Genomic DNA, 12,769 nt, shown 5'->3' with positions numbered 1-12,769 from the left:
TGCATTTTTATCCTTTTTTTTCAAATCTGTCGAAAACATTAAAAGTGCCCATGATGAGTTTTCGATGCTATGTATTTCCCTTGCGCAAAACACACCGCTTCTGACAGTTCCAGCAAATCTCCTAATTTTTTTTTTATGCTGCGTAAAACTGACCTATGGTGCATTTTTGAAATCCGCAACATTTGGAAATTTTTCTTGAGAGTACTGAGTTTTATATGCAGATTTTGCCACAGAATTGCCTTAAATGTGGAAAATCTAAGCAATTGTAAGTACACAACGCTATATAATATGGTGACGAAAATATTATTAAAAGGATAACAACTTTGATGGGAGGAGGAGGAGGAAGAGGAGGTGGAAGAGAAGGAAGAGGAGGAGGAGGAAGAGGAAGTAGAAAAGAAGGAAGAGGAAGAGGAGGAAGAGGAAAAAGAGGAGGAAGAGGAGGAGGAAGAGGAGGTGGAAGAGGAGGTGGAAGAGGAGGAAGAGGAGAAAGAGGAGGTGGAAGAGAAGGAAGAGGAGGAGGAAGAGGAGGTGGAAGAGAAGGAAGAGGAGGAGGAGGAAGAGGAGGTGGAAAAGAAGGAAGAGGAGGAAGAGGAAAAAGAGGAGGAGGAAGAGGAGGAGGAAGAGGAGGAGGAAGAGGAGGTGGAAGAGGAGGAAGATGAGGAAGAGGAGAAAGAGGAGGTGGAAGAGAAGGAAGAGGAGGAAGAGGAGGAGGTGGAATAGAAGGAAGAGGAAGAGGAGGAAGAGGAGATGGAAGAGGAGGAAGAGAAGGAAGATGAAGAGGAGGACAAGAAAGAGGATGAAGAGGAGAAGGTGGAAGAGGAGGGCTTCTTTCACTAAAAAGGCTCATATCTCTGGAAAAGTATGGCGGATGTAAAAAGGAAATATGAAATAATCAGGGAAAATTAAAAGCAAAAACTGTCCACTTTGGATGTGGTGACAGATTCTCTAAGTATCGTACATCTGTAATGGCTGAGCTTTATCGTATCTGAAGCCCATCAAATATTCATACCATGTGGTTAAATGGACGTTCTTATACCGCACAATTAGTGTCGGCACTGAGCAGCAATGATCAAGACAAGACAAGTCCTAGCAGGAAAACAAAACATTTGTCTCTCCCTCCTACACTGTAAGGTCATATTCACACGTGGCAGATTTCCTAAATGCATTTTTTTTTCTCTTTCTTAATGGTTGGAGGGAAGTGGATCTCTGCAAGTCACATTTAGGTTAAGAGAAGATTCTGCCACAAATTTGCCATCCAGAGAACAACATATTGTATTACTTGTAGATGCATCAAGATAAAAGAAAGGTAAAGGGAACTGTAACAGCAATAAAAATGAATAGTGTTAGATAGAGGATGATATATTTGTATTTTATTAAAGGGGGAGGACACTTAAAGCATATTCATCCTCACACCCCCACCGGGACCCATAAGTTAGGTGACACAGGTTGGAGAGGAAATGGAGAATGCACCAAGTATCTCTGCCGCTTTCTCCATTCAAGTCCATAGTTTTCCAATATATGAGGGTAAATATAATAAATCTAAACTGTTTTCCAAAATATCAGCCACGTATTGTCTCCCTTCTGTCTAACTTACTGTCCACTGCATGTTGTCAAGTGTCATCTGTCTCTTCCAGCAGAAATTCCCAAAATGGATGGCGTTGGGTCTGTATCTGCACTCCTGTACACAGGCGTAACAGAAAAGCAGTTTGGTGACTGAACAATGGCAGGAGAGAAAGGAGGACCTGGCACCTATAGTGCTGGTAGAATGCTGATGAATAGGGAATACCCACTCACAAGGAAAGAAACAGGGCAGTTCCCGTACATATTAAAATTGTATGTGCATGTTTAAGGGCTGACGTGATCCTACAATACTGCCCCTAATGTGAGCCTATGGGGGTGCCTGAGGTTCCATGTGCATGTTAATATGCAAACTGCCTCTTCGGTGGGCAAGAGGAATTTATCTCTACTGCCACCTACTGGAAGTAGCAATCCTACAAGTCCAAAGTCCATATTCAGTTTTAAGATTGCTTCTTCCAGTAGATGGCAGCAGAGATCAATTCCACTTTGTCTCTGAAGAGGCAGTGTGCATATTTAATTTCCCAGAGGAACATACATGGCCTTAAAGTCTCCTCACTCTGACATGCCAGGCCTGGCTTGTCACTCTCCACGAGAAGAAATGTTACCCCTGTGTCTGTTCATTTCCTGCATCCACAATATCCCACCTTAAAAATAGTGTTGGATTTCTTACGATTATCGCAAAATCAAAATGGATGTTCCTCTTCTCAGATGGAACATGGTGTGGGGTATCCCAGCTCAGACCCCCAATCTACAGGGGTTCCCACATTGCCCTGTACTGAACTTCTTCCCACTTTCTTGTCCACCACAATGCCGAGGATGATGTATCTACACCTTTGGCAGAATCACCTTGGGCAGCAGATCTGACGGCCATTTTCACATTCTCCGCTTCGTCATCCTTTTGCCACCGTGGACTTAAAATCTGTAAAGTCCAAATCATTTAGGGCCAAAGAAATTGGTCTTTGATCATCTCCCAGGTCCCTTATTATTCATATCATCTACAAGAAGTCCCAGCACAAACCCCAATGTCCCGACCTAACGCCCCTGATATTTGGTGGAATGCCTTTCATAATTAAAAAGAAAAAAATAAATAGAAAAAAGTCATAAACATCAAACAAATGTACAAAAGAAGCCGACCGCAGAGCAGGAAATCCTCAGAGAATCAGTATTAGTATCACACAGAAGAACTAGGTCAGCGGTGAGAAGACATGAAGGAAAAGCGACCGAGCCGGGAGCAGATGATAACAGAACATCGAGACTTTCTATAACTCACAGAGTCTTGGAGGAGGATATGACTGGAGGTGCCCAGGACAGCAGGGCCATGTACAGCCCCAGATCCTCCGCTGTCAGGGCCCCCAAAATACACCAGGAGCGCCCACCCCCCAGCACCAGCCCCTCACTGCACCCAGCCAATAGCACCGGCCCTGGGAAACAAATCTCAGTTTGAAGGAAAATATACAAATTACAAAAAGGCTGAGAACAAACCTGCTCTCCACCCCCAGGAAGCCACCATAGATGGTCCTACAGAGCCAGAACCTACCGGACCTGCAGTGACTGGAGAAACCAGAACCAGCAGCAGATGTCCTCATCCAAGTCACCAGGCCATAGCACAGAGTCACAGACTGGGCTCCTGATATACCATGCAACAATGTATCAGCCACGTACAGGACTGAGGTCCTGACCAGCCGCTGCCACCAGGTCCCTGCTCAGGACACTTACATTGGGAGGACATTATATATTGATCAATGTGCTCATGTAGTTCTAAAATAAGATTTATATATTTACTAATAGAGCATTGTACCGGCGGCAATGCAACAATGTGTCATAATATTGTCCTTGTTTGTAAATATATCACATGGATTAAAGGACCATAAATACTGGGATAGATAGATAGATAGATAGATAGATAGATAGATAGATAGATAGATAGATAGATAGATAGATAGACATGAGATAGATAGATAGATAGATAGATAGATAGATAGATAGATAGATAGATAGATAAATATGGGATAGATAGATAGACATGAGATAGATAGATAGATAGATAGATAGATAGATAGATAGATAGATAGATAGATAGATAGATAGATAAATATGGGATAGATAGATAGATAGATAGATAGATAGATAGATAGATAGATAGATAGACATGAGATAGATAGATAGATAGATAGATAGATAGATAGATAGATAGATAGATAAATATGGGATAGATAGATAGATAGATAGATATGAGATAGATAGATAGATAGATAGATAGATAGATAGATAGATAGATAGATAGATAGATAGGTATGAGATAGATAGATATGGGATAGATAGATAGATAGATAGATAGATAGATAGATAGATAGATAGATATGAGATAGATAGATATGGGATAGATAGATAGATAGATAGATAGATAGATAGATAGATAGATAGATAGATGATAGATAGATATGGGATAGATAGATAGATAGATAGATAGATAGATAGATAGATAGATAGATAGATAGATAGATATGGGATAGATAGATAGATAGATAGATAGATAGATAGATAGATAGATAGATAGATGATAGATAGATATGGGATAGATAGATATGGGATAGATAGATAGATAGATAGATAGATAGATAGATAGATAGATAGATAGATAGATAGATAGATAGATAGACATGAGATAGATAGATAGATAGATAGATAGATAGATAGATAGATAAATATGGGATAGATAGATAGATAGATAGATATGAGATAGATAGATAGATAGATAGATAGATAGATAGATAGATAGGTATGAGATAGATAGATATGGGATAGATAGATAGATAGATAGATAGATAGATAGATAGATAGATAGATAGATAGATAGATGATAGATAGATATGGGATAGATAGATATGGGATAGATAGATAGATAGATAGATAGATAGATAGATAGATAGATAGATAGACATGAGATAGATAGATAGATAGATAGATAGATAGATAGATAGATAGATAAATATGGGATAGATAGATAGATAGATAGATAGATAGATATGAGATAGATAGATAGATAGATAGATAGGTATGAGATAGATAGATATGGGATAGATAGATAGATAGATAGATAGATAGATAGATAGATAGATAGATGATAGATAGATATGGGATAGATAGATAGATAGATAGATAGATAGATAGATAGATAGATATGGGATAGATAGATAGATAGATAGATAGATAGATAGATAGATAGATAGATAGATAGATGATAGATAGATATGGGATAGATAGATATGGGATAGATAGATAGATAGATAGATAGATAGATAGATAGATAGATAGATAGATAGATAGATAGATAGATATGGGATAGATAGATATGGGATAGATAGATAGATAGATAGATAGATAGATAGATAGATAGATAGATAGATAGATATGGGATAGATAGATATGGGATAGATAGATAGATAGATAGATAGATAGATAGATAGATAGATAGATAGATAGATAGATGATAGATAGATATGGGATAGATAGATATGGGATAGATAGATAGATAGATAGATAGATAGATAGATAGATAGATAGATAGATAGATGATAGATAGATATGGGATAGATAGATAGATAGATAGATAGATAGATAGATAGATAGATAGATAGAAAACTAAAGTGGATTTACCAGAATAGATGAGATATATACATAGAAAGACACAATAAATAGAATAACCTAGCTATAATAAATAACACAGAGATAGAATAGATGGGGACATCACATCACTGCAGACTTACTTCCAGCTGATGATAGGAGAAATGACCCAATGCCGCCGCTGCCCGCAGCCCCCCGGTCCGGCAGTGGGGCCCCTCTCAGGCCACAGCGCAGCCGGCAGTGGGGGGACCCAGGGGGGCTCCGACCTCAGCAGTCACCGCGCAGAGGACACGTCTGTGGCCTGCTGCATTGCAATGGTGGCCCGTCGTCCAGCTGTCAGTGAGAGCAGCCCCCGGTGCAGCCTCCAGGAGGCCCCAGCAGCAGGGAGGCTATAGGAGGCTATAGGAGGTGGGTGCTGGGCTGCGGAGGGAGGTGGGTGCTGGGCTGCGGAGGGAGGTGGCGCATCCTCTGGGTGTCTGCACCCATGCTGCTGGAGATGACTTGTGACTGAGCTGCAGGGAGGAGGCTGGGGTGATCCCTGCAGCCAATCACAGGCCGGCACACGCTCACCCAATCCATCAGCAGCTTCCCGGTACAGAGCTGTCATGCTGTTATACCCGGGCTCTCACTCACTAATCCTCCCAGTATGCAGGGAATGAAGAGGTGCCGCTGGGCTAACAGACCCGTCACCCTGGGCTATAGTTCAGGTGGCAGCCATTGTTATGTGAGACAATCAGCAATAAACAGAGGTCACTGTACAATGAAAACAGCAGCCCAACCCCCAAGTCACTGCAAAGTTCATAAAAGTTTTTTCAACCTTAAAAAGTTCTTTGAAGACTGTTATGGCAGCCATTAGTGTCCCCACAGAATTGGTGCGGCGGCTATTCAGGTGTATGGAAAAGCTGGGTTATGACAATATAGCTGCCCAGGGCAGGAACAAGGTATGGCATGGTGCCCTAGGCAAATAGAGTGCCTGGTACCCACCGCCTACTTCGCCATAAAGCTAAGGAATGGGTCAGGGACTAAGACAAAAGGCCCCTAACCCCCCCCCTTGATGGGTCAGGTAACAGGCTCTGACAAACACTTCCACTAAGATTGTTACTTTTTCACTAAAAAAAACAGCAAGTGAACAAAAGTCATATACTTTAGGAGTGTGAATTATCAGGGAGTGCAATTTCAAAGTTAGATATGGAATCATTCAAAGGTTGCAGACTATTTACACAATACCAGGGATAAATAGCGATTTTCATCTCTGACTATTATAAATAAAGGAATATGTATGACGTTTTTTGCGCCTGTCATGCAACAAATACAGCTTGCAACAAAACTGATGGTTGTTCTGGTGATTTATTAATGTATTGATGGTGGTTCTGGTGATGTATACATGTACTTGTGATGGTTGTGGTGACATATTCATGTACTGACGGTGGCTCTGATGTATTCTGGTTATGGTTAGATCATCATGTAGTGGTGTTTGTTCTGGTGCTCTATTCATGTACAGTACTTCTGTCTGATGGCTCTGATGATGCATTCATATAGTGATGATGATTCTGGTGATGTATTCACCACTAGAATCATCATGAGTACATGGATATGAAACTAAAATCATCAGCAGTACATAAATAGAACACCACAGATATCAATTGTACATGAATATGGCAATAGAACCATCATCAATAAATAAATGTCACCAGAACAACCATCAGTACATGACTCCATCATCAGAACCACCATCAATACATGAATACATCACCAGAACCACCAAAAGTACATGAGTACATTACCAGAACCACCATCAGTATATGAATACATCTACAGACCTACCATAAGTACATGAATACATTACAAGAACCACAATAAGTACATGAATGCATCACCAAAAACACCATTATTACATGAATGCAGCACTAGAAGCATCAGTACATGAATACATCACCACAATAACTGTCACTACACGAATATCTCACCAGAATCACCATCAGTACATGAATGCATCACCAGAACCAAGCTTAGTACAGCAATTAATTGTCAATTGGAATGTGAAATAAAACATAAATAAAAACTGAAAATAAATATAACAATGAATGACTATTTATAAAATGTAAATTCTAATTTCAGGGAAAAAAGCAGAAAAAAACTAGAGGGTCAAAAGACAAACTATTATATTAATGTTTTCCTTAAAGTATAATACATTTCCTTTTGGGAAAAGGGATTCAGTGTTGGACTGGTGAAAGGATCTCGGGGAATGCTAATGGTAACAGGTTAGAGGGCGCACACGACTTAACTTTTTCCACTTCACTGATATTGATGACCTAAACTTAGGATAGATCATCAATATCAGATCAGTGGGGTCTGGCATATGGCACCCCCATCAATCAGCTGGCAGCATATGGATGTAAACTGTACAGAGCAGAGGTCCACAGCTCCATCACACTGTTCAATTGCCTCTGCCGGGTATTGCAGATCAACTCCGATTCATTTGACTTTGATGCTCTCAATCTGGTGATTGACTGCAGTGGTCATATGCTGTCCAGTCATCTGAACATGTCACATCACAGGTCTCATCATCAGGTGACCACAGAAAGGGGCGGCATGTCCTGGAGCTGCAAGGGTTAAGGTACCTTCACACGAAGCGACGCTGCAGCGATAGCGACAACGATGCCGATCGCTGCAGCGTCGCTGTTTGATCGCTGGGGAGCTGTCACACAGACCGCTCTCCAGCGACCAATGATGCCGAGGTCCCCGGGTAACCAGGGTAAACATCGGGTTGCTAAGCGCAGGGCCGCGCTTAGTAACCCGATGTTTACCCTGGTTACCAGCGTAAAAGTAAAAAAAACAAACAGTACATACTCACCTGCGCGTCCCCCAGCGTCTGCTTCCTGACACTGACTGAGCTCCGGCCCTAACAGCACAGCGGTGACGTCACCGCTGTGCTTTCACTTTCACTTTGCGGCGCTCAGTAAGTGTCAGGAAGCAGACGCTGGGGGGCGCGCAGGTGAGTATGTACTGTTTGTTTTTTTTACTTTTACGCTGGTAACCAGGGTAAACATCGGGTTACTAAGTGCGGCCCTGCGCTTGGTAACCCGATGTTTACCCTGGTTACCAGTGTAAAACATCGCTGGTATCGTTGCTTTTGCTGTCAAACACGACGATACACGGCGATCGGACGACCAAATAAAGTTCTGAACTTTATTCAGCGACCAGCGACATCACAGCAGGATCCTGATCGCTGCTGCGTGTCAAACTAAACGATATCGCTAGTGAGGACGCTGCAACGTCACGGATCGCTAGCGATATCGTTACAAAGTCGTTTCGTGTGAAGGTACCTTTAGACTAGGTGAGTACACATCAGTGGGACAATCCCTTTAGGATTGAGATGGGGGGACATTAACTCACTAGGTGTCGGGATTCTGGTAAGTATGCCATGTACCACATTTATTAAAGGGATCCTGACAGGTCCCCCATGACCTCCAACCCACCAGCATGTGTATACTAACCAGCCCTTTATAGTGTTTGACACCTAAACACCTTTATAAACTTCGCTTTCCATATGCACATTAGCATTTCTTTCCCCAGACTAGCCTTCCCACTCCGCACATTCTCACGCCCCGGTGGGTGTGATATCATGATTTGGAGTCGGAGTCATCGCCTGCTCTTGGCGAATCTCACACAAGTGTGCGGCTCTTTTCCTTCCCTGCCATCCTGCCTCTGAAGCCGAGTGTAGCAATTGTCAGTCAATGTAAAAATCTGTCTTCACTGAATACAGATTTTACCTGAGAATTGAGGATTTTGACAGCAACTGATCAATCCAGAAAGAGAAAGAAGCAGATTTCTCTGATAAGATATATTACAAAGTTGCTTATTTTCATGTGTACCATTGATTTATGACTTAAAAATTAAAACAACGGTTAGTCCATTGTTTCCACATTGGGGAAAAGTTTGAACAACAGTATCATTATCGGTCATCACCATTTAGTAATCTGTAAGAGTAAAAATGAGAATTTCCTTACTGATTTCCATCTTTATTTTTGCAGATGGGCAGTGATCTAATTGTTAGTACTCGGACAGTGGGAATACTCCACCCGGTTTTAGTCGATTGTGTGCACGGACTTCCAACGTGACAAGCACTTATCCCATCTGTACCTATGAACACAGCAGTTGTCACTTTGTGGATCAGCAACATGTGTCCCGTATTACATAAGGATATATCATGTCAGTTATTATCCGGTGTATGTGGATAAGAGGATTAGGTTCGGACAACTCCACGGCGCGCGCTGTGTTCTGCACCACTCTGGGATCACAAGACACGTTCTTGCACAAGGACGATTTTGGCATTTTGATGACACCAGTGTTATCTTACAGAAAATTGGGATCAGGGCGAAATGCAGACTGGGGAGAATGGGATCTGATAAAAGCATCCAGCCTGGCTAACATCAACACAGAGGGATAAGAAAAGGAGCAGAATCTATCTTCAAGGTGACCGGAGCTGCCGTTCCTTATTCATTAGGTATTACCTGCTGTAGCATATTACTGTGCTCTGTTATAAATAAAACCTTTCTATAAAGGTGCAGGAAAAGCAATGTTATGCTGCTCGTGGATCGCCCCCAGGCGCAGGGCAGTGGGGTACTCGGTACCGGGTCCCTCTGTCTCAGTTCTGGGGATGTCACGGTGGCCCGACCCAGTCCGTGGCCCTGCTAAGGGGCGCCCAATTAAAGGGTGTAGTTTGTCAAGTGTTCGTGACGCCACCTGTGGTATTCGGTCAGGGTGACCGACGCTGCTTAGGGGTCCGCTGGGGTGATGTTATGGCAGCTAGATGGAATACCTTCCCACAGGTGAAGTAGGTCCCCAGGGCTTCCCAGTAAGGTAGATGATGATGGTGTAGGTCGCAGTAAATAACGAGGACACAGGGTTGCAGTCTCTTTACCTTTTACTGAAGACTTCAGCGTCCACAGTCCAGAGTACCGTTCACAGGGCTGGCTGAATCCGGCCGGTCCGAAGGCACATCCAGAGTTCCCTTATCCAGGTGGAAATCAGTAGCCTTCCTACTAGCGCCTGTGTGTTGTAGTACTTCCCTGCTGAGCACCACGGGATAGTCCTCACAACTGTCGTGTATGTTTCTGATATTCTCTCTCTCCGTCCCCCAGATGGTATGGATAGGAGGACCCGTATGACGGGGTAGGCCTGGAGCAATTTTATAGGGACCCTAGAGACGCCCCTCTCCCACAATTTGCCTCCGTTGTCTTCATTAGGTTAAAGTTTGGGCAGCCAACTTGGAATTAACTATCCTGCCATAGTTTGAAGTAATGCGTAGAGCCTATTACTCCCTCGGTGTTCCGGCCACCGGCTACGCGCCTCAGAAGGATGTTGCCGATCTCGGTGCAGACCCTCCTCCCGGTGTTATCTCCTTGTGCTGTGATCTCGTTGCTCACTCTCCACAATATACTTTGCTTCGTGTCCTTTCTTAAGATGCTGCCGCAATGAGGTGCAGGCGCAGCTCCGTAACGTTCTATCTCTCGCTAAGTCTCTGCCAGGATCCCACCCCTGACAGGGACCCTCTGTCTGCAGCTCAGATGTTCCTCCTTCTCCCCCTGTCTGCCTGACAGGTCTTCCCTGGGTCAAACCCAGTAGCGTTCTGCCTGACTTTCTATCCAACCCACCAGTTTTACCCGTGTGTGAGGAGTGGCCTAGTAAATAGAACCTTTGCTCTCCCTGGTGGACTGGAGTGTGAAGTGTAGTGTGTGACTGTGATACCTGGTCAGGTGAACTCCTTTAGTGCCATCAGACGTACCATCACTTCCCCTGGTGGAAGAGCGACAATACTGCAACGACCAGGACTCTGGGGCGCTGCACTCGCCTACGTACGCCAAGACAGATTTTACTAAGATCTAAGAGAACCACGCAGTCACTGGCTGCGCAACTGCAGCCACATAGGTTTTACTCCAATACCTTGCAACGTTTTGGAAAAAACACTTTAAAAAGCCTATGCATCTCCGCTGAGAAGTCTGAGGCAGGTCCCCGGCGGATTCTCCCCGCCACGACAGAGTCAACTGATAGGTCTCTCCCTGTCAGGCAAAGAGATTGAGGCTGGAAATAACATCCAGAGATTGGATTCAGACTAGTCAGCCAAGGCCCAAAGGTCAGAATTCTGGCATAATTCACTGTATAAAGTCGCAAAAATTCTACAACTGTTGGCATTTTTCATACCAGTTTCATCAACATTTCGACACCAGTTTTCGTCTGCTTATCTGATTCCTGATGAGCTGTCTGTGTACCTTACGCCGGAGAAAGATTTGTGGTGAGGCACGCAAAGATGCACACCACTTCTCAGACGTCCCTCTTAATGATTCCGGAGCCTCTGACTCTTCATCAAGACTTATTCCAACTAAACAGGAAAAAGATTGACGATACCCGGGCGACTGTATGTTCTCTGGATGCTTAATCATTCATACAACGCGTTTCGAAGTCGGGTTGACTCCATCATACCTGATAAAGGAACCAATCCGACTTTGAAACTCGTTGTATGAATGAATAAAGATCCAGAGAACATACAGCTTTGTCCTCACTCTGTGGTAGTGCCCGGGAACCACCGCTTTTTTTACTGTTTGGTTTACATATGTTTCTTCCCACCAGTGTGTGGGTCAGCGTACGCAGAGCAGCCCTTCAGTCTTACAAATATGGAGTTGCGCCAGGTTATACCCAGGCAGGTGAGCATTTACAATCCTTTGAGCACTGTCTCCTATATTGAGGGTAACCCACTTGGAGCACGTTTTCTCTTTTTCTTTCCCCTCATCAAGACTGGTGTGAACAATGCCGGTTTCGCTAAATCGGGATTTTAGTCCTCGGACAGTTTTTCAATTTTTGTACTCTGAAAATTTGTAGTGTTTCAGAGTAAAACATGCCTTGCGGCCATCGTGCAGCCAGGGCGTGAATCAGACGGCACGTGGCTTAGACAGCGAGATTTGATGACAGGTTTCCTTTAAAGCAAACCTGGATATTACAGCCATAATGATTGGCAAGTGAGTAAAGGGCCTTTAAGCCTCATTAAATCCATACTTTGCTTGTAGAATTTTATTTTGACATCTTAGAAAAATCCAGTGTTAAAGTTCTAGTTGCGAGTATCGGGGGCGGACATTGCACTTCTAGCTTTTCTGACCTTCTCCCTTTTCCATGACATCCTTTGACAGACAAGACATTCTTCTCCCAGTGACTTGTATCCTTCCGAAATTTTGTGCTGTTGTCGGCATTGCTCTGGTGTCATATCCTCAGAGTGGATGGCGCATGCGCAGTAAGCTCCGTCCTGATGTTGCGAGAGCTGGACTATTGATCTGTGCATGTGTCTCCCCCTCTGAGGAGATGACCCTGGGACAACGACAGCACCTACACAAAATCTTAGGCAGTGGAGACAGGTCACTGAGATAAGAGTGACCTTCCCCGATAGGCAGATATTCCTGTTCATTGGAATAGGAGACGCATACAATACCTGCCGATCGTGCCCGTGTCTCTGTAGACGTATGGGTCATAATATCATCAACACTACTCGCTTCCCTTTGCAGAAATGAGTGGCTCG

The 12,769-nt window shown here is 43.5% G+C and overlaps 1 protein-coding gene across 4 annotated transcripts in view; it reads right to left on the bottom strand.

Moving 5' to 3' along the window:
* LPIN1 (lipin 1) overlaps positions 1 to 12,769 on the bottom strand; it is a 274,958-nt gene that overhangs the window by 124,124 nt on the left and 138,065 nt on the right. Inside the window, exon 1 of one of the 4 annotated variants that reach the window (XM_077291444.1) lies at positions 5,346 to 5,483. The exons of 2 other annotated variants lie outside the window; for them this stretch is intronic. The gene's annotated coding sequence lies outside the window, so the exon portion shown is untranslated. Of the gene's footprint in view, positions 1 to 2,848; positions 2,868 to 5,345; positions 5,484 to 12,769 lie in introns of those variants that run through there. One more of the 4 variants, XM_077291445.1, reaches the window with a different exon arrangement.

This window comes from Ranitomeya variabilis, chromosome 2, assembly GCF_051348905.1.
Source record: "Ranitomeya variabilis isolate aRanVar5 chromosome 2, aRanVar5.hap1, whole genome shotgun sequence".
Classification (NCBI taxonomy): domain Eukaryota; kingdom Metazoa; phylum Chordata; class Amphibia; order Anura; family Dendrobatidae; genus Ranitomeya; species Ranitomeya variabilis.
The sequence above is the reverse complement of the archived record's forward strand: the minus strand, read 5'-3'. Positions and strand labels throughout refer to the sequence as shown.